The sequence below is a fragment of the Dermacentor silvarum genome, chromosome 5, assembly GCF_013339745.2.
Source record: "Dermacentor silvarum isolate Dsil-2018 chromosome 5, BIME_Dsil_1.4, whole genome shotgun sequence".
NCBI classification, from domain to species: domain Eukaryota; kingdom Metazoa; phylum Arthropoda; class Arachnida; order Ixodida; family Ixodidae; genus Dermacentor; species Dermacentor silvarum.
The window spans coordinates 134,356,442-134,378,145 of record NC_051158.1 but is presented as its reverse complement, the minus strand read 5'-3'; the positions used below and the strand labels follow the sequence as shown (position 1 = coordinate 134,378,145).

The 21,704-nt window shown below is 50.6% G+C and overlaps 1 protein-coding gene across 4 annotated transcripts in view; it reads left to right on the top strand.

Moving 5' to 3' along the window:
• Positions 1-13,554: 13,554 nt before the first annotated feature.
• LOC119453769 (putative sodium-coupled neutral amino acid transporter 10) overlaps positions 13,555-21,704 on the top strand; it is a 101,971-nt gene continuing 93,821 nt past the window's right edge. For 2 of the 4 annotated variants that reach the window (XM_049668497.1, XM_037715822.2), the window contains exon 1: positions 13,556-13,818. The gene's annotated coding sequence lies outside the window, so the exon portion shown is untranslated. Of the gene's footprint in view, positions 13,819-21,704 lie in introns of all 4 variants that reach the window. The other 2 variants (XM_037715823.2, XM_037715824.2) reach the window with 2 other exon arrangements.

The window sequence follows — 21,704 nt, the reverse complement described above, 5'->3', positions numbered from 1 at the left end:
TCCTAGTGTGTATTACGTCACCTGTATTTTGTTTGAAGCTTGTATTCTCACCCCGCCATTGCAGTGCCATTCCTATCTGTGATTACTTTTAAAGTGGCTAGCACTGTTGTTGCGCATCCAATGCAATACATTTTTCGTGCTATTCAAATTACGACTAGACACTGGCAGCTTTGATGGTGCTAACAAAAGCAAAGCAATGCACATTAGCAGGCTGGGTGCATGCCACCTATATCACACTACAGATGTAGCGATGGTGCTAGTCACCATAACACTGTACTGCCAGGTGGGTATGGCACTGCCGAGGAGAGATGAGAAAACAACTTTCGGACAAAATACGGGTGACGTTTATCGCAATAGGGCGAGCAGCGCTGCACTCTTCCTCGAGAACTACATCTCCACGCACGTGCACAACGACTGGCCGACGACATGCGCCGTATACCTTTAGTTATGCTTCGGCCACACACTCCGCTGTTCGCATTTAATTCGGCCTCGATGGTACATCTGCTGAGGCACACTAATGGCACAGTTACCCCCATTGTCGGCATGTAGCTGGTGACTTTGCTTGAAATGTTTTGTTAACGTGTAAACGTGTGAATGTGAAAATATAAATTGCAACACTTATTAAGGTGAAATCCTTAGATGGCTCAATGGTAAAAAAATCCGATGTCCAGCGTTGCAGCACCAAAATTCAATGGCACCAAAATTGGGGATTGAACCTTCAACCTTTGGTGCTAATGAGGTCAAAGCGAATTACGGCATAGTTCATTAAGATAGAGTTAATTGAGGCACTCTAACCCATGGCCTTTGTTGGGAGTCGAAACCACTTGGAGATATGGGCGAACCGGCCACATCTCCAAATTGGAGATCTCCAAATTGGATTCCAATTGACATGGTGAAGGTAAAGTCGAACCCACTGCCTTGGGTGTTCATTAGAGCAAAGTTACTTAAGGCACTCGAACTCTCGACCTTTGGTGGAAGTCGAACCCACGACTTTTGGTGTTAATTAAGACAAAGTTAATTAAGATACAATTAAGGCACTCAAACCCTCGACCTTTGGTGGGAGTAGAGCCCGCAACCATTGGTGTTAATTATGAAGAGGTTAATTAAGGCACAGGCAATTAAAGCACTCGAGCCCACAACTTTGGTAGGAGAAAACAATAGAAGTAACAACGCATGCGAATGAAAATGACAAATAATTTAATTAATGCTTCGTGAGTGCGCAGGCGTGCGTGAGGCAGTGCGTGCCTTCATCCTCTTCAGTGTTCGCTAAAGTGACTGTCAACTTTTATATATAGTTCTAGCGCTCATCAAAATGCCAAAACTGTGCTAACAAAACCGTAAAACCGCATTTTGATCATTATGCATCATTACAAATCCTGCAATGGATAAATTAAAAATGCTGAGTTCAGTAAGCACTAGGTAAAGCACACCAGTGAAACTCACAATGTCATACCAATGTTACTTTTTTATTTATACATCTGATAAAGCTTTATTACAAAAATGATCGGCCCCCAGCCACGCACATGTATGAAATTATTCATTACATGTTCTCGCTGTATACAAACAGGTTAAACGCGGATCTAAAAAAAAACGTAATCAAAAACAGATTCTTAAAAATGAAACTTCATTACAACACAAGTAACGAGTAGGCACAAAATGACTAGTAGGCACAGTGCCACAATTAATTTTAAAAAATAATTTTAAAAAATAAAACTGATTAGTAAGAGGTAGTATCACATACTAATTAATGAACAAAAGTGCATTGCCTGCTTGCCAGCACCTGCTTCTGGGGCCACCGGATTCAAGATAGAAAGCCAGTACTTTCTAGCTGCATTGAAAGATATATGGTAAAATAAATTCCACGCAAGCAGAATCCAGAGATGGAATGTTCATCTTGATAGGCAACTTGGTCAGGCAGCTTCTCAGATCACAAAAGTGTCAATAACATAATGCTGCCAGGGACTTAGATATAGGCATTGCAAATGAGAAATACCCCCGAAACTTGAAGAGGAACGCCGGAAACCAAGCGATACAAACATGTGCGAAAATTAACCATCAAAACATTGCCTCCAGAACATTCCCGTAAGCGCTCCGCAAGGCGAACAAACGTACCACAAATAGCAGTCAGAAGCACAGCTCTAAATTTCAGCACGCAACCGTACAGTTCTGCCTAGTATATACGTACTTGGGCCATGGTCAACCGCACAAAAGTCGAAAAGGCACAAATAAAGCACACGCTGCTCGCGCCCGGAACATTGCTGCGCACTTGCATTATAGAGGCTAGAACCCTTCTAGCCTCTATACTTGCATCGAGGCGCGTGTTGCTGAATTGATGTCAGTGGCGATGCGAAGTCAAAGCTATTGCGAGTTCAAGCTTCTTTTTTCTTTATAAACAGTCGTAATACATCAGCAAGTTAAATGTTACGTATTTTCAACAGTGTACTGATAGATATAACTGAAAAATAAAGCATCTTTGTATGAGAAAGAAGATGACGTAACCGAGACCGAAAGCATAGCGAAAAAATGGCGAAAGTATTGGGCGTTTGCGCGCGATGTCCGGCAGCAACATTACTAGACCTCCAGCAGTGCGTGCAAAGGTCGTGCTAAATTGCAAAATAATTAATTAAATGCTTTTGCTCTCCTAGCTTCCTATTGTTAGGCATTAGAGACAGTTTGCTTGTATTTCTGCGGCATAGTGCGTGCATCTACTCATAACGCACAATGTACGATCAATGCACGAGAGCTTTGAATGTGCAAGAGATGTCCAAATCATTAGGACATTCGACGTCCTCTAGATGACCCTTGACTGCCACGTACTAGTTGAACATACTGTAGATGTAAACTGGACGTCGTTAAATGTCTTGGATATTTGGTCTTTTGTGGTACATCCAATGGATATTTGTGGTTCACTGGGACTTCCGGTTACTCACCCTTCTATCTTCTCTTTGGACGCCCTCCCTTACTACCCTTTGACACCTTGCTCCCTTCTGATCAGGCCTTCACGTCTACGACTTCCTATTCGCAAGATGCCATCACGCATGCGCTCGTCGCGCGCACAGTAGCCCGCGCTCGGCTCTCGTCATCGCAGACCGCACAAAAGGCCATCTACGATCGTCGACACCGGGATACTGATTTTCCACCGGGCTCTCTCGTCCTTCTCTGGCTCCCATCTCGTCGTGTCGGACTCTGAAAAGTTAATGTCGCGGTACGTCGGGCCCTACCGCGTGCTGCGCCAGGTGACTCCTGTCACCTATGAGATATCTCCCATGGCATCTACCTCATCAACTGCCGCACCACGAAGTGACATCGTACATGTTTCCCGCCTCAAACTTTACAACTGTGGTAATCCATTTTGACCACAACAAGCACTGGGACGGTGCTTCATCGGCCGGGTATAATGTCACGAGCAATGGGAAAGACAAAGACGTTGTAGTGGGGCTGGGTCAGAGGCTCTCTGGTCGGACTGAAACCTGCTGGAACCTGTGCGCTCTGTACAGTCTTGACTTGACAAGCGCTAGACGCTTACTGTAAATAAATACTCCCCGTAACACTACGAACAATAACCTTCTTGACGTTGACGTTGACGGCTATCCTGTCACTGCACTGATCGATACAGGAGCCCATATTTCTATTATGAGTGCTGCCTTCCGACGACGACTCAGAAAGCTCCTCACCCCAGCGTCGACACGCGTCGTCCGCGTTGCGGATGGAGGTACTGTCCCTATCGTCGGCATGTGTACGGCCCGTGTCAGCATCGCCGGCCGCCACACTCCTGTACTCTTCACCGTGCTTGCTCATTGCCCCCACCACCTAATTCTCGGCCTCGATTTTCTCTCTGCGCATTCTGCTCTTATTGACTGCTTTACCAGTACCCTTCGCCTTGAGTTGCCAATTCTCGCAGAACCTCCTGGTGCACCCCAGTGCCGCTTACGCCCCACCGGCTTTATTCGCCTGCCGCCAAAGTCATTAGCCTATGTTGAACTGATGTCTTCCCCACCTGTTCCTGATGGCGAGTACCTCGTCACTCCTCTGCCCGACATTCCACTACAGTATGACGTCACCGTGCCTCACAGTGTTCTTACTATTACTGACAACTGCACTCGCATGCCTATCTTTAACTTTGGATTGGCAAAGCAAATTCTCCCGCAAGGTATTTGCCTTGTCAAGGTTGATTGTCTCGGCGACCATCAAGTGGCAGCTTTATCAACCGATGGTTCTTCCGAACATGGCGGGCACCTCGCGCCAGCCTCGGGCGCCGATCCCAACATAAAGAAAATGGTTGCGGCAGACTTGTCCTCTGCGCAGGCTGAAGACCTTTGCCAAGTGTTATCGTCGTACCGAGATATTTTCGACTTCGACGATCGCCCTTTAGGCCAGACGCTCGCGGTCAAGCATCGGATTCCTACTGGCGATGCTACGCCCATTCACCGACGACCATATCGAGTTTCTGCGACGGAACGCCGAGTAATTCAAAATGAAGTAAACAAAATGCTAGATAGACATCATTGAGCCTTCTTCGAGTCCCTGGGCGTCACCTGTGGTGTTGGTTAAAAAGAAGGACGGCACGTGGCGCTTCTGTGTAGACTACCGTCATTTGAACAAAATTACTAAGAAGTACGTCTACCCGCTCCCACGTATCGACGACGCACTTGACTGCCTTCATGGTTCCAGCTATTTCTCTTGTATTGATCTTCGTTCTGGATACTGGCAGATTGCTGTTGACGATATGGACAGAGAAAAAACCGCGTTCATAACACCTGATGGCCTATACCAACTTAAAGTAATGTCGTTTGGATTATGCAATGCCCCTGCCACCTTTGAGCGTATGATGGACTCCTTGCTCCTGGGTTTTAAATGGTCAACGTGTCTCCGTTACCTCGACGACGTCATCGTCTTCTCGCCAACGTTCGACACTCACCTTGAGCGTCTAACAACTATCAACTATACTTGATGTATTTCGAAAGGCGGAGCTGCAACTCAACTCGTCCAAATGTCGTTTTGGCCGCGGCCAAATGACTGTTATGGGCCATCTCGTCGACGCTTCCGTAGTGCAGCCTGATCCCGACAAAACTCGCGCTGTCCGGGACTTCCCGGTTCCGAAGACAGCCGCAGATGTACGCAGTTTTGTTGGGCTATACTCGTACTTTCGACGTTTTGTTCAAGATTTTGCGGCAATTGCTATACCCCTCACTAATCTGTTGAAGAAAGTTCCCCCCTCCCCCTGTGCAGAGTAGCAGGCTAGAGCATGCTAGCTCAGGCCGACCTCTCTGCCTTCCTTCAAATAAATTATCTCTCACCAAAGGCGTACAATTTTCTTGGGGTACTTCAGAATCCACCGCCTTCTCTCGTCTCGTCACTATTCTCACCTCACCACCCATTCTCGCCCACTTCGACCCTGATGCTCCTACAGAATTGCGTGCAGATGCCAGCGGTCATGGCGTAGGTGCCGTCTTAGCCCAGCGTTAGCGTGGCCAGGATCGCTTTATTGCTTATGCAAGCCGCCTCCTATCACCATCGGAGCGCAACTATTCCATTACGGAAAGGGAATGCCTTGCTGTAGTCTGGGCAGTTGCGAAGTTCGGGCCTTACCTTTACGGTCGTCCTTTCTCCGTAGTCACTGACCATCATGCCCTCTGCTGGCTCTCATCGCTAAAAGATCCTACAGGCCGGCTTGGTCGATGGGCTTTGAGGATACAAGAGTTTTCTTATTCCGTGGTCTACAAGTCTGGCCGCCTGCACCAAGACGCTGACAGCCTGTCGCGTTACCCTGTTGACGCCTCTGACTCCTCCAATATTGACAGTGGTACTTGCGTTTTCTCAGTATCCAAGCTCCTTAATTTCGCCGACGAGCAACGTCGTGATGCCTACATCAGAGCACTCAACGACCGCTTTGAACACGCTCCGGCCGATGCTACTCTACGCCTCTTCGTCCTCCGCGACGGTACTCTATACCGTCGTAACCTTCATCCGGACGGCTCTGATCAGGTTCCTACTTGTCGTACCTAAACACCTCTGCTCAACCGTTCTAGAAGAGCTTTACGACGCTCCAGTGGCAGGACACCTTGGCGTATCTCGAACCTATGACCGAGTACGTCGCCGTTTTTTCTGGCCGGGCCTTGCACGTTCCGTACGGCGTTAAGTCGCCGCTTGTGAACTTTGCCAACGACGCAAGAAGCCTTCCCAGCTCCCCGCTGGTTACCTGCAGCCGCTCGACATCCCTGCCGAGCCCTTCCATCGTGTCGGCTTAGACCTTCTCGGCCCATTTCCGGAATCTACATCAGGCAACAAGTGGGTTGCCGTCGCTGCGGACTACGCGACCCGCTACGCCATAACACGCGCTCTTCCGACCAGTTGCGCTACTGATGTTGCGGACTTCCTCCTACACGATATTGTCACCTGTAGTAGTGGGAATAGGACAAGCGCCGAGGCGCAAGAAGAAAGAAGTGCGCATGCTAACCGCCCCGCTCGATAGTTGCCTCTCGCCGCCGTTTTCGCCAGAGCCCAGCCGCTCTCAATAAACGTCGTCAGCCCCTTTTGAAGACGCGTGGCAAAGTGGTGGAGGCGCTGGGTATTTCTCACTCATGCCACAGACTCCTCCTGGGAGCAGAAGCACCAGCCCTGTGTTAGTCCATACTCCCGTCCATCGGACCAGCCGCAGGATCCGGGGACTGCCCCCTGAAGGCACCGTAGTGCTCCAGACTACCCCAACCGGTATGGAACGTGCAATGACGAACCGATATACACTTCAGAACCCGCTGGTGCCGAAGTCGTTCCATGGCGACGTCTTCGAAGACGTCGAAGACTGGATGACTGACTTCGAGCTCGTCGCCGAATACAACGAATGGGACGACGCGACTAAACGTAGGAATGTCTACTTTTGCCTCGAGGACGGCGCGAGTACATGGCTTCAAAACCGTGAGGAGCAACTGACGTCGTGGTGCGAGTTCCGCCGTCATCTACTGGACACTTACGCCAGTCCTGATCGCCGCGAACGAGCCGAATGAGCAATTCAGGTCCGCGTCCAGCTTCCCAACGAAAGCGTTACCGCGTTCGTTGAAGATATGACGCGCCCCTTCAGATGATGATGATGATGAATAAACATTTATTAGGCCCAAAATATATTGGTGGTGCCCACAGGCACCAGACGGGGTGGTTCCCTAGTTACGGGACCCATATGTTCCCAGCAGCTCCTCGCCCCTGTCCGTCAGCGCGAGCTGAATCGGTAGGGCGGGGCTGGTTAACAAGGTCTCCCATCGCCCTTCCGACGAGCAGACCCTGGAATGACCGAGGACAACAAGTTGCGTCACCTGATGCGAGGGGTGAAGGAGCAGCTCTTCGCTGGTCTGGTGCGCAATCCTCCGAAGACTGTCGCCGAATTTCTATCCGAGGTGGTGCTTGGAGAAGGCTATGGGTTCGATTCCCACCGCCGCCGGGCACCCACTGGTTCAAATGGGTACAAGCCTGCCCCGGCCTGGCGTTCTGCTTTCTTCAGGGGTGATGCGCTTGGGAAAGGAGCCTGCGCCCTGAATTCCCGTAGAAACCAACGTGAGCACGGAAAAAAAGTGATGTCTGGGCCGCTGCCATGGCGGTCATTTCCCATGTGGCGCCCCAAGCATCTATTGAGGTGGGGGCGCCTTCGGGTTGAGGTCAAACACCCCTTTCCAAGCGTTGAGGTCCCATAATGGCCGAGCACCAGGCCGGGAGTGCGCTTGTACCTATTTTACCGGTAGGTACCCGGCGGCAGCACTTGCCTCCCACAGCCGCGGCGGATGCTCGTCTACAAGGCCGTCTGTGGTTGGACAAGAGGCGCCCAGAGACAAGAGCTGAAATCTCTATTGGGCCCTCTTTCGAAATGTGGACCCCCACGACAGCCGAGCACCAGGTCAGGGGACATCTCTACCCATTAGAAAAACCGGTGGGTTCCCGGCGGTAGCGGGATTTGAACTCGGTACCTCCCGCATACGAGGAAGATGCTCTACCGCTAGGCCATCGCTGCGGTCGACGAAGATGCTTCAGCAGCGCTCTAACTTTTACGAGCGGCAAGTGAACGCGACTACGGACATGTCCACGGCCATCGGAAGCCACAATGACAACCTTCGAGACCTCATCCGCACCGCTGTGCGCGAAGAGGTACTGAAGGTTTACGGCACCCCACAAGCCACGGTGAGCTCCATTGCGAGTGTAATAAGAGATGAAGTGCACCAAGCGCTCCGGTCCACCGTTCCTTTTCCTAACACCGCGCCTGCATCTTCTGTACACCACCGTGCGACCTACGCAGAAGTCTTGCGACAGCCTGCTTCGTCCCCGCCGCTGTTTGTTCAGGCCGCTCATCCGGTTGCACTCCCACCAGCCCAACCGGTGCCATACATCGAGGAACGACGCACGCCTCCACCGTTTCCCCATGCCGCTTCTCCTGTTGTGCTTCCGCAAGAGCAACCGGTGCATTACGCCGATGATCGACGCATGTCCCCTCGCAAGTCAGACGTTTGGCGCACTCCGGATCGCCGTCCTCTGTGTTTCCACTGTGGTGAGGCAGATCATTTGTACCGCCAGTGCCCATACCGACGCCTCAGGTTGCGGGGCTTTTCCGCCTATTCGCCGCCACCCCGACTGGGCCAACGACCTCGGGGCATTGAGGATTATCTGGCTCAGCAACGCATGCCACCGCCTACCGGGCGGCAGTCACGCTCGCCGTCGCCAAGGCGATTTTCACCATCGCCCCAGCGGTATTCGAGCGGACGGTCGCCAAGTCCCCGCCGGGAAAACTAACTACAGCGACCTTTGGGGGCGAGGCCGCTGGCAATCCACGCGCTGAAGACCTCCGATCGACGCGAGTAAACAAGGGTACCGGTCCGACATCAACTGCAGCTGAACGGAATGACCGGCTTTCGCTCGACATACCGGTGGTGATCGACGGTTACGTGGTTAGCGCTTTAGTGGATACCGGAGCGGACTATTCTATATTAAGCGGGAAGATGGCGACGTTTCTAAAGAAAGTAGTTACCCCTTGGTATGGCTCGCACATTCGTACGGCTGGCGGTCACGTCGTTACTCCACTGGGATCCTGCACGACAAGAGTTCGAATTCGAGGATCGACATTCGTGGCGAGTTGCCTTGTCCTACGCGAATGCTCCCGCGACGTCATTCTCGGAGTTGAATTCCTGCAGGAATACGGCGCTGTTATTGACTTACGGGGAGGTGTAGTCACCTTCTCAGCCGACCAAGCAATCGACACAAACGACCATACCACGCCATCTAAGTCGCGTCTTGACGTCCTTCTGTCTACGAGACAATGTGCTGTACAAGAAGAACGCCCGCCCGAATGATCGAGCCTACCTCCTAGTAGTTCCCAAAGACTTGCGGGACGATATTCTTTTCGCTTGCCACGACGAACCTACATCTGGCCACCTCGGCTCCTCATGAACGCTTGCTAGAGTGCGCGAGATGTCTTATACTGGCCCGGACTTTCGGCAAGCGTCAAGCAGTATGTGAAAGGCTGCCGTGAATGTCAGCGACGAAAGTCACCACCCCTGAAGCCCGCCGGGTTATTGCAACCCATTGAACCACCTCATAAGCCATTCGACCAAGTCGGCTTGGACATTTCCTCTGTCAACCGACGGCAACAAGTGGGTGATTGTCGCCACTGACTATTTAACCCGCTATGCCGAGACAGAGGCGCTCCCACGAGCCACGGCTTCTGAGGTAGCGCAGTTCTTCATGTGTCACATTGTACTGCGCCATGGTGCCCCAGCCACTGTTATCACAGATAGAGGAACGGCGTTCGATCACGGCACAGCTCACGGACGAAATTTTTCAACTAAGCAACACCAGGCATCGAAAGACGACCGCTTACCATCCGCAGTCCAACGGCCTTATACGGAGCGAATAAACAAGACCATCACAGACATGATCTCTATGTACATCGACGTCCAGCACAAAACATGGGATCGTATCCTGCCTTATGTGACCTTCGCGTATAATACCGCCGTACAAGAAAAAACGCGCTTCACACCATTTCGCCTTGTCTACGGCCGCGAAGTACAGACGATGCTGGACGCTATGCTTCCGTGCCACGACGCCGAGAACCTAACTACTGACGCCGAAGAATTTGCTCAGCCATAGCCTCCTATATTTCTGAAAAAATATAGGAGGCTATGGGCTCAGCGCGCTGAGGAGGCTCGCCAGCTCGCGCGGCTGCACATCGGTGAGCAGCAACACGCAGATGCACGGCGCTATAACATCCGTCACCGGCAAGTGCGCTACAGTCCCGGCGACCAAGTGCTGGTGTGGACCCCTGTTCGCCGCCGTGGCCTTTGTGAAAAGTTGCTCAGCCGGTATTTTGGCCCCTACAAAGTGCTGCGCCGCATTAGTGACGTGAACTATGAAGTCGTTCCAGACAGTGCGGCGCAAACATGGCGCCAGCAACCACCTAGTTCTGACGTAGTTCACGTCATACGCATGAAGCCCTACGTTGCGCGTTAGTGATTTTTACGCGCCCATTCACACCTAATGCACTTACCTCTCCGTTTCTAGAGAGGTAGAGAATTGTTTCTAGCTACGCTGCTGTAGCTCTCGCTGTGTTCTGTGCGCGAGCATCTTCATTGAGCGTGTGTTGTTTTTTGTTGTTTTTTTTCCCCTTTGCCACACCACTTCTTGAGCATCGAGCCGATGCTCTTTCCGAGGAAGGGGGGAAATGTCACCTGTAGTAGTGGGAATAGGGCAAGCGCCGAGGCGCAAGAAGAAAGAAGTGCACGTGCTAACCGCCCCGCTCGATAGTGGCCTCTCGCCGCCGTTTTCGCCAGAGCCCAGCCGCTCTCAATAAACGTCGTCAGCCCCTTTTGAAGACGCGTGGCAATATTATTTTGATGCATGGTGCTCCGCGTCACATGCTCACCGACCGTGGCCGTACGTTTTTGTCCAAAGTCATTGACGACATCATGCGTGCCTGCTCAATACAGCATAAAATTACCACCTCCTACCACCCACAAACGAACGGCATCACTGAACGTTTGAAATGCACCCTTACAGACATGCTATCTAAATACGTTTCAGCCGACCACCGTGACTGGGACCTGGCTCTACCTTACATTACCTTTGCGTACAACTCTTCCCGTCTTGAAACTGCTGGCTTTTCCCCGTTTTACCTCTTGTATGGCCGAGAACCGACGCTACCACTAGACACTCTGCTTCCGTCCACTATAGCTTCAACTAGCGATTATGCCCGTGGCGCAATCGGCCGTGCTGACCATGCTCGCCAACTTGCGCGTGCTCGTCTGCAAGTGTCTCAAGACAAACAGAAGCAACGCTACGACCTCCGTCACCGTGATGTGCATTTTGCGCCCGGCACCCTCGTGTTGCTTTGGTCACCATCGCGTAAAGTTGGCCTTTCTGAAAAACTGCTCTCCTGTTACACAGGCCCATATCGCGTGCTCCGCCAAGTGACCGACGTCACCTATGAAATCGTTCTAGCCACGCCCACTACGTCCTCCGCTGTGACAACCAGTGATATTGTCCACGTCGCCCGTCTCAAACCCTACAACTCTCCAAGCGCCTTGGATATTTAACAGCACCGTGACGGCGCTTCTGCCACCGGGGGCGGGGGGTGTAGTATTACGATATCATCTAGAGATGCTCGAAACGAGCCGCCGCGAGAAAGACGATGAAGTGTGTCTGGGCTTTTGGCACGAGCAAGGTGTCGGCCTGGCGGTTTAGTTCAAGCGCAAATATATTGTAAAAAAGTTGTCGCAGTTTCACCTGAAAGGCGAAGCATCAATTGGGATATCAAATTTGTATAGAGCTATACGGAGTAATGATAGTAGCTTTATGAGCTGTATAAACTTGGACATGCAGCAGCACCGGCAACACGCAGAACTGTTGTCGACGGCGTCGGCGTTTTGCCCGCGTTCGCACAAAATGCGTGCGGCGTTGGTGGCTGTTGCCAGAGCCTCTGATATAAATAGGCACTTAGTGCCGCAGCTAAACGTCGCCTCCCTTCCCCCCCCCCCCCCCCCCCACGGCTTTTCGCGCGTCGGAAGAAGGCGCGTTTGCGTGATTGTAAAGGAGAAAAGAGACGCCTACTTCTGCAGCCCTTAAGGGAGCACGGCGCAGAACGCGCGTTTGTTCTCCGCCGTGGGTTCACTCCCCGTGAAAGCGCGCGTTCCTCGCGCCCTTTCACTCGCACATACAGCGTTGGGCGGCGCGCGGCGACGATTTCATCTCCATTGACGTCATACGGAACCTCACGGTGACGGCGACGCCGAGGGCAGAAATTTGCTTTGGAGTGTCCATATAATTGCTATCGCAATAATAGCCTCTTTCGTGTGTGTCTTTCCACACGTAACAATATGGACACTCCAAAGCAGATTTCTGCCGTCGCCGTCGCCGTGAGGTTCCGTACAAGTTTGCTATCGCAATTGATGCTTCGCCTTTCGGGTGAAACTGCGACAACTTTTTAGTTAGTAAGTGAATGTTTGCAAGTTTATATGGCCAATAAAACTATTATCCTTACCTCGGATAGCAATCTACTAATTTGCTGTCCCGCCGGGGTGGCTCAGTCAGCTAAGGCGTTGCGCTGCTGAGCACGAGATCCGGGATCGAATCCCGGCCGCGGCGGCCGCATTTCGATGTAGGCGAAATGCAAAAACGCCCGTGTGCTTGCGTTGTAGTGCACGTTAAAGAACCCCAGGTGGTTAAAGAACCCCAGCCCTCCACTACGGCATGCCTCATAATCAGAACTGGTTTTGGCACGTAAAACCCCAGAATGAGGAAGAAAAGTTAATTTGTTATCGCAATCGATGATCCGCCTTTCGGGCGAAACTGCGACTTTTTTATTCATGACAAATGCCTTCGTTCTGCCCCGCGCGTACCCCAAACATATGTAATTGCTTCTGGCGCGTGCAATTTGCATAGTCTTTTAAATGGGGGTGGATGCGGACACCTTGGGTCCGTTCGATTCGCCTGCACCACTGTGAACCAGTTCACGGTGGTTCACGAGAAGTTCAGAAAATGTGCAGCTCGATTTCTGTGGTGCAGGCACAGCGCGACACTCCAAACGAATGCCAAGGTGCAGACGCGGTGCAGGCGTTATGTTATGTCCGACTAATGTGCACGGACTGCGTAAGTTTGAGAGGATCTGAACTGCAGATATGATCGAATTCTGGGGCGTAAATACACACCACACTTGCGTAGACACATCAGACGTGCATAAGCGGGGTTTCAACGGCGCTCGCGCCCATGTGCTGTGTCGTCTGCTGTGCTGCTGCCGCGCACCTGGGGTACGTTTGATTCGCCTGCACCGCATGAACCAGTTCACGAGGTGCTGCACCTTGCCATTCGTTTCAGCGGTGCAGCAATGGCGCCTGCTGAACCACGCCGTTCGTTTCAAAAGGTGCAGGAAAGGTGCAGGGCTGGTTCATGATTTTGCTGCACCCACTCCGCTGTGGGTGAAGATTTTGTGGACGAAAACCTGTCATGATGATGATGATGAAGTTTTACACTACCGCTACCGCTGTTAGTGCCTCGCATCGGCGCTCTCGCGCACTACGCGCATAAACAGCTTGCCGCGAGCCAGGCGGCTGAGAGCTACTTCGAAGAGCCTGTTGTGTTGTGCTTCGAGCATCATCTGCGCTACTGGTCATAAACGTCACTGCTAAAGTGCTCCCCTGTGCACACGATGAACTGCTACGTGGTCGACACGCGGCATTACCGGCTGTCGCTTTGACTGACTGCGTCGTCCGCCGGCTACTCGATGACAATGGCCTCGTGAAGTGCGAAGCTGCTGTGACTCGAAGCCGTTCTTCGCCGCCGTCGTCGCATCGGGTGAGTACATTCGCTCGGCATTTGCAGTGGAGCGTGAAAGCAACGATGTGCCACGCGTATCACACGGTGTTCGTCGGCCCTGTCGCCTCTTACGTGAAGTGACAGATACTATTTATGCTTATATACCTGGCTCGCAATCGACGATCACTTGGGATTTCGCTTGAAGCGCGTGCACTCGAGTGCCAACGCGCAGCGCTTTCGAAACGTAGTGCAGCGTGAAATGACAACAGAACACGCGGACTTCCCTCATTCCAACCGTCGTCATTTGGGCAGTTGACTCGCGCTGTGCGTCACAGCGTTTTAAGCGCAGGCTTGTTCCTTGCAGCTCCTTGCTGTTACGTCTTGTGGCGATCGCTTGTAATTGTGACGAACACCCCACCCCCCGAAAGCAGTGGCTCGTCATCTGTATTTGACACAACCTGTTGCAAACGGCCTAGTGGGTAGCCACGTCTGCAAACAAACCGGACAAAGCGGGTTCTTTTTTGTGACACCACGGATTGTGGCGTCAGCGCTGACCGCAGAGCAACGTTGCGACGGAAGGCGCGCAAATTCTAAATTACTTCCCTAGCGATGGGTGACGTGACCTTTTTTTTTTTCTTTTTTTTTTTTTTTTTGCGACGTGTCCTTAGCTTAGCCCTGTTCTCTGAATCATGTGGGTTCTTGCTCAAAGCGTTCACAAAGAATTATGACTTTTTTTGATGCGTGTGTTCGTTGACGCCGCTGACCGCGCCTAGCTGCGCTTTTGAAGGCGGGTTGTATGTTGCTTCACGTGTTGACGAATGTTATCAGCGTTGTCGAAACTACGCCTCAGATAACGCCGTTGTACTACGACGTGCCTGATGTTCATTCATGTTACCCATGTTACAGAAGCGGGCATGTAGTGTGGAGAATCCGTTCGCGGTCTTGTTTACTAGGAGAGTTCCGCTTTGGAGGGGGCAGGGTTGGAGCATAGCCAATTCTTTGTTCATCACGCTCATACAGTGTTGCAACTCGCAGGTTTACTCTGCAGCTACGTGTTGCACTGTGAACGGTGTCTACAGATGACTTTATTATTTATGCATAAGACTATTCGATCTCAAGCGAAATTTTACTTCTCTCGAGTCTGAATGAATTGTACAATGCATAAGTTAAATGCCAGTTTGGGCATAGAAGCCATCATCCCAACGATCATCACCTTACCCACCATCGTGTACACACATAATAGAGTGCCCAAATCAGGACTTGGATGTGCTTCATAGAAAGGCAGCAGAGGAAATGCAATGAATGCTTTCGTTTGCCACTGTAACCCACTATATCTGTCATATCCTTCTGTGATAAAAAAAAAGCATTTTCTTGGATACATGGAGATTGGCAAAGAGAGGTCGTACAGGCTTGCTTTCTATCGAAAAGCTCACTGCTAGCTTTTGTGTCTGAAAAAGTGCACCTTGCAAGCTCAGCTCCAAGGCGGTAAGTTGTGAAACACGTTAATGTGTGTGACACAAACACAGGTGCAGACAAATGTTGTGGAATCATTGCTCAACCTGTCTAGTTCTTTCTTTGTCCACGTCATTCGCGCTGCCCGTTGTCGGGAAACAACACCAACTTGCCCAATTTTTTCGTTCTTCTGGGATGTTTGAGCGTGTGCCGAAGTACATTCTTGACCCTGCGACGAAGCAAGCATCTGGACCGCTATGTTGTATGAATTCCGATGTCACGGCCTAGGCCAATTGCGTGAGATGAAACTGGATGTTGGCTTTTCCAACGCGTAGAATATAGCGGCCCTGGTGTTACGCATAGCCAGGAACATGAGCACAAAAGCATGTGCAGTGCCACGTCTCGTCGCCAGCCACTTTGTCATGTTGTAATGTGTGTTATGTCTGTTAATTTTTCATTGAGTCCCCTCAGGGTAGTGCCTTGTGAGCGGAGGAAGCGGGCAGAAAGGTTGAAAAACGTTTAATTGGCAAAAATTCAAACTGCGTTCATTGTTTTAGGCTGAAAAAACTCCGGCTCTCCGCTCTTCTCTCGCAAAACGTCACACGACTCTCAAGGTTGCTTGACCTGCTTTCGAGTACAGCTATGTTTAGAGCTGAAGCTCACATCCCACCCCACTTAGAAGTCCAAGTCCACTTGGAAAAGAAAAGCTAGTTTTGCGTTGACAGGTCATAGTCTAGTACATGGGTGGGCAGTCTGGGCTGTCTGACTCGGCACTGATCGTTCAGCGGCAAAGCAGATGCAGTTTCTGCACTACGTGACACCGGGCGAGAAGTCTTCAAAGGTGGATGGTGCATTCTTCAACCCGAAAGGCATTTGCGTCCATTTGAAAGTACCCTGGTGTGTGATGAATGTGGTTTTTTCCTGGTCTTCCTCTTTCACTCTGATTTGCCAGTATGCACAGCACAAATCCAAGACCGCGAACAGGGAGCTGCCAGCAAGGTCATCAAAAATGTCGTCAGCCTGGGGAAGTGGCTGCAGAACATTCACTGTCATATTGTTCCGAGGTATGTAATTCACACACAGCCTCTTTTTGTTGTTTTGCGTCACTACCACCGCTGGAAAGCCCCATGGGCTATAGGATGGTCGGATGATGTCACTCTCAAGCAGAGTCGCTGTCTGACGCTCGAGAAATTGTCTATCACTGGCTGAGTAACGGTACGGCTGTCGACCGTAGGGCTTGGCGTCAGGCACCAGCTTGATCTCGTGTTCGATGCCTTCATAGAGACCGATGTCTTTAGGGCGTGTGCTGAAAAGACCAGCATGACGTTGTACGATGCGCTTTACGGCTGCTAGTTCTTCGTGATTGAGCTGAGCTCCAAGGCAGATGTCATTCAGGGGATCGTCAGGGACGTTAGCAAGTGGGTCTGAAGGCAATGGGCTGGAAGAGCTTGTCTGGAGTGGGCTTGTGGGGCATGTTGTTTCCAGTTGAACTAGGGCCGCCTTGTTGAGCTGGCTCCACAAGGGTTCATTCTCGTCTGGCTCGTACTCGAATTGAAGTGACTCTGCCGTGGGTTGCGAGGGATCAAAACGTGACAATGCAGATGTCAAAATTACTGCATTTGACATTCTTGGCAATAGTTTCTCTTTGCACTGCACGACAACGTTGGTAGATGGCTGGCAGATCACAGGCAGCTTCGGAGGTTTGAAGTGGAGTTCAGCTTGAACTGCGTAAAACCAATCCTCTCCCAGAATGAGGGGAAGGGCGTTCCGTTCAAGGATGGCCGCTTTGACAACTGCGGATAGAGGCCCAATAGTAATCCTCAAAAAGACAGATCCTTCCGGCATGACGGTGCTTCCGCCGACGACAAGCAAAGGTGGCTTGGTCCACGGTTCGATGTTGAGGTTTGATGCTAAGCTTGCTGCAAGAATGGTGACATTTGAACCGCTGTCTGGGAAAGCACTGATCTCTCCCAGCCCTCGACGTGAGCAGTAGCGACGGCACATCTGAACTTGGATCCATGCAGGGTGTCAGCGACACGGCCAACACAGTCTGTTGGTGCTTTGGGAACTGTCAGCTTGTTGTCACCCGAAGGTTGCTTTGATGTAGCACATTTATTTGCTAGGTGACCCTTCTCTTGACAGTTGTAGCACACCGCATCTTTCAAGTCTTGTCCTTTTCTGTATGCTGGGGCACCATACTTAGCTGAAATGGCTTCGTACCTCGACTCTTGGTCCGCAGGTGGTAGGCTGTTAATACGAGGAGGCAGTGCCATGCGTGTGGTGTGCTGGAACGTAGATGGTCGAGCAGTCTGTGAGGAGTTCACAACACTGTCAGTTCTGGCAGTAGCACTCTGGAGCTGGGGGCGTCCTGGCTGTCTTGCGAATTGCTCTGCTGGCTGTGGAGATCGGATCAGGCGGGCGTGGTCCACTGCTCTATCCACTTCGGATACAATGCTGAGGAAGTCGTCCACGGTATGGGGTCGCTGAACAGCGATGGATGTGGCTACCTGGTTGTCACGAATGCCTTGAACGAGGTATTCGATGCGTTCCTTGTCAGTAATGGGAACTGGACAACGTGACATGGTCTTGAGCTTTGCAAAGGTGTACTGTTGCAGGCTCTCTCCGGCTTTTTGTGTGAGGGCTGTGACCTTCTGTATCATGGAAAGTTGCTCACCGAATTGTTCTTGGAGTCCGGCCTTCCAGATGGTCCATGTGGTAAGCTGTCGCCCTGTTGAGGCATGCCAGTCTGCTGCGACTCCACGTAGCTTTCCTTGTGCAATGGCGAGGAGAGTTGGGTCTTCCCATCGTGCAAGTCGTTGAATGCGCTCGAGCTCTTCGATCCAATGCTTGAAAGTAGGGGTGCCACTTCCGTTGAAGGTAGGCAGCGAAGCTGAGAGGTCTGGTAGCGTTGTCACGTGCACTGGGTTCGCGTGACTTGCTATCGTGGTCATCATAATGGCCATGTTTTGGTGAAGAAAAACTGCCATGCGCTGCATGTTCTCTGCTGGGTCTGACGTGAAGGCTGGCATGGCTGGGAATGACGTCGTAGGCACTGGCATGGTCGGGAACGACGTTGAAATTTCGGGCACGCATGGCGCGGGTTCGTGGTTTGGCAGTGGTTCTTTCGCGGTATCAACCAAAAGTCGGTCGATTAGTTCCTCCTTATTACCGGTTGTGGAGAGGTTTCGGCGTTGCAGCTCAGTTTTAATCAATTGTGCATTCAACGTGGCGAGGTCTTCTGCGGTGGCAACACGCCAGTTGATGAACGACATCGTTGACACGCCGGGCTGGGTAGGCTTAGGAATGGTTTGGCGTTCAACAGCGCTCAATTGAGGGCACGGCGGCTTACTTGGCGGGCGAAGTGGCTGTGGCAGGTTGCGGATGTCGACTGCGCCATGTGTGAGCGGAGGAAGCGGGCAGAAAGGTTGAAAAACGTTTAATTGGCAAAAATTCAAACTGCGTTCATTGTTTGAGGCTGAAAAAGCTCCGGCTCTCCGCTCTTCTCTCGCAAAACGTCACACGACTCTCAAGGTTGCTTGACCTGGTTTCGAGTACAGCTATGTTTAGAGCTGAAGCTCACAGCCTATTGAAGGTGCTCTGGGTGCCTTGGTAAATAAATAAATATCGTAGCCAGTTTTCTGTATGGCGGCAAAATTTGAAATTACCTTGTATAGTAACAGAATATTCGGCAAAAATATTTTTGAAAATAATTTCAAGAAATGTTATATTTAAAGAAATACATGCAATGCTTGACATGAGTTGACCACAAAAGCAACTCAATAAAATAAGAAGGGCTCAGACAGAACCGATGGTGCACGAAAGCTATTGGTTCACTTCTGTTGTACACTGCAAGAAATGTTTGCACCCTTTGAGGCTTACCTTCTCCCCAAACAATAATCGTCGCTTATCTTGCATGCCTTGCCTTTCTTGCGCACCCGGTACTTCCGGGTCGCAAACATCATGCCCGTATCAGCGTGACAAGGCAATCAAGACAGGCAAGTAGAATTTTCAATAAAGGAAACGATTATTATCGTTACTTTTGTTGGAATGTAACTGCTTAAGGGCAAGCCCGTTTCGTGAAACTATTCGATGCTCATATGAATGAAACAAAGGGTTGAAGCAATCCAAAGACTTTAAGCAAAAAGTTGGGAAATGTGACAATGACAGAGGATAGTCAGACTTTCGTATCTGATTTAGTTGAAACTTGTCTTCTTGCCAGCTCATGTATGTTAGTTTATCTTTAGGTGCATGGAATAAACCGGGTATGTAGACTTGATGAAATAAATTGTGACAGTGCGAGCACACCCGTGAGCAAAAGTATACAGATCGCAGGGTCGCTGAAAAAAGAGAATTGCTTCGTAATTAATGCGCATAAACGGAAACTCACGAGTGTACTAGAAAATTCATAATGCCAAGTTTAGACTGCAGTCTAATTTCAAGTTGCATTCACAGACAGAGGAGAAAATGAGTTTTATCGCACAATCCCTGGTCCATATACTTTTGCTCACGGGTGTACATTCATTTCCCCAACTGTATTTTTAAAAAAAATGTGCGGGCGATGTGTGTACTGCGGTTGGGCTTTGTATGAAGTGGCCGAATAGGCAGTAAGTAGGGAAGCTCTGTACCTAACCTCTGTTGACATATGTTATGGGGCAGTGAAGGGCAAGCTACACAGGCAGACCAGACATGGAAACCAGACATGGAAACCAGACATGGAAACCAGACATGGAAACCAGACATGGAAACCAGACATGGAAACCAGACATGGAAACCAGACATGGAAACCAGACATGCAAACCAGACATGGAAACCAGACATGCAAACCAGACATGCAAACCAGACATGCAAACCAGACATGCACCAGATATGCCTAAACATAGCAGTTGCACAGTTTCGTATATTTTTAGCAGGCGAACAAAGAACATGGGAATATTATTTATTGCAGCACTCATATTGAAATAATATAAAATACACCACTCATTTTTAACTATAAATGTGATTTTCTCCTTTTGCTCTTCCGCATGTTAGTTAGGGCGTTACCATTGTAAGTACCAAGCTACGGTGGGTGCACGTCCTGCTCGTCCCTTTGGTATTGGCACACATCACAAGATCTCTGGTATCTCTTCATGTCACTCTGGATTCCGGGCCAAAAGAACTCTCCTGTGATTCATGTTAGTGTTTTCCACGCCTTGGTGACCGGCCAAGACTCTGTCGTGTCCTAGTCCCATCGCTGTCTCCCTAAAGGCCTTAGGCACAATTAGCGGCTGAGCCTCTCTGCCCGAGCTGAATACACATTGTCTATAAAAAAGACATTCTGCATAATGAACTCAAACACAGTCCGGCTTCTTTTTCTCTTCACTATTTCTCCTATTTTCACATGCCACGATCTGACTGATTCGTGCTTGTTCTACTTTTTCCTAAAACCAGCATGCCTGATTTTTAACTTCTTAATTGCAGGTACCTTCAGAGCTGACATAGGCACCTTGCTCTTAGTTCTGGCACTGGCTTGTACAGCAGGCGATATAACTGGTGGGCATACCCCAATTGCCACTTCTTGTGAATTATCATTGCACAGCTGATGCATGCTCACTTCTTAAAGGCTCCCTGAAACGGTTCAGACAAATTTTGTAGACACGTAGGGTGCAGCTACAGTAAAACATTTGCATCACAATTTAAGTGAAGCGTCTCATATTAAGAGAGCTATGGACTATTACAAGTTACCCTCCTCCCTAGCGATGCATTTCCTCCTCAACTCGTTCACCGAGTGATTGGGGCTAAGCTCCGCCTGCGCTGGCTCTACGTCATGTTGTGACGTACGTTGTCGTCTATTTCCGGTTGTCTTGGAGCCAGCGCGCGAAGGCTCGCCAACCTCTCTGCTAGCCGCCCGGCCGTCGATCCCCAGCGAGAGCAATCAAGCAGCGTGCGTTACGAGCATTCTGTCGCAGCGCCGAGCGTGTCCAGTATTCCGGTAACCACAGGCGAGCTGGGTGTTTTGACAGATAGCCAGAGGCGTAAACTAAAGCCCCTCCATACCGCTGTGTAGCCGTACGTGAGCTGCCTGATGGGCATGTGCGGTCCAGCCATCTGGTGGTGCAGAGCTTAACCAGCCAAAAACAGCTAATATTCCTGTAACCAAGGGTAAAACATTTTAAACATGACGTGTTCAAGATTATGCTCCTACCAAAAATTTGAGCCAGCAGCAAAGTAGAAAAAAAACTTTGTTGTGTGTTTAGTTGAGCTTTGTGCCGCCAGGTGGCTGCACCATGCAAGCAGTTCATGTTTGAACCTCCATTCATCACGTAAAACGTGGTAAAGCGGCCAGTGCTCTTGCGCTTGCGATTACTTGAATACCGGATACGCTAAACTCTATTGTGGCAAACTTTCAACGTGAAGCGACGGCCGCAAACGCGTAGATGCTGGCGCCGTTTCGATTGGTTTGGATACCGTAAGTTCGATGCGCTGCAGCCACTCCG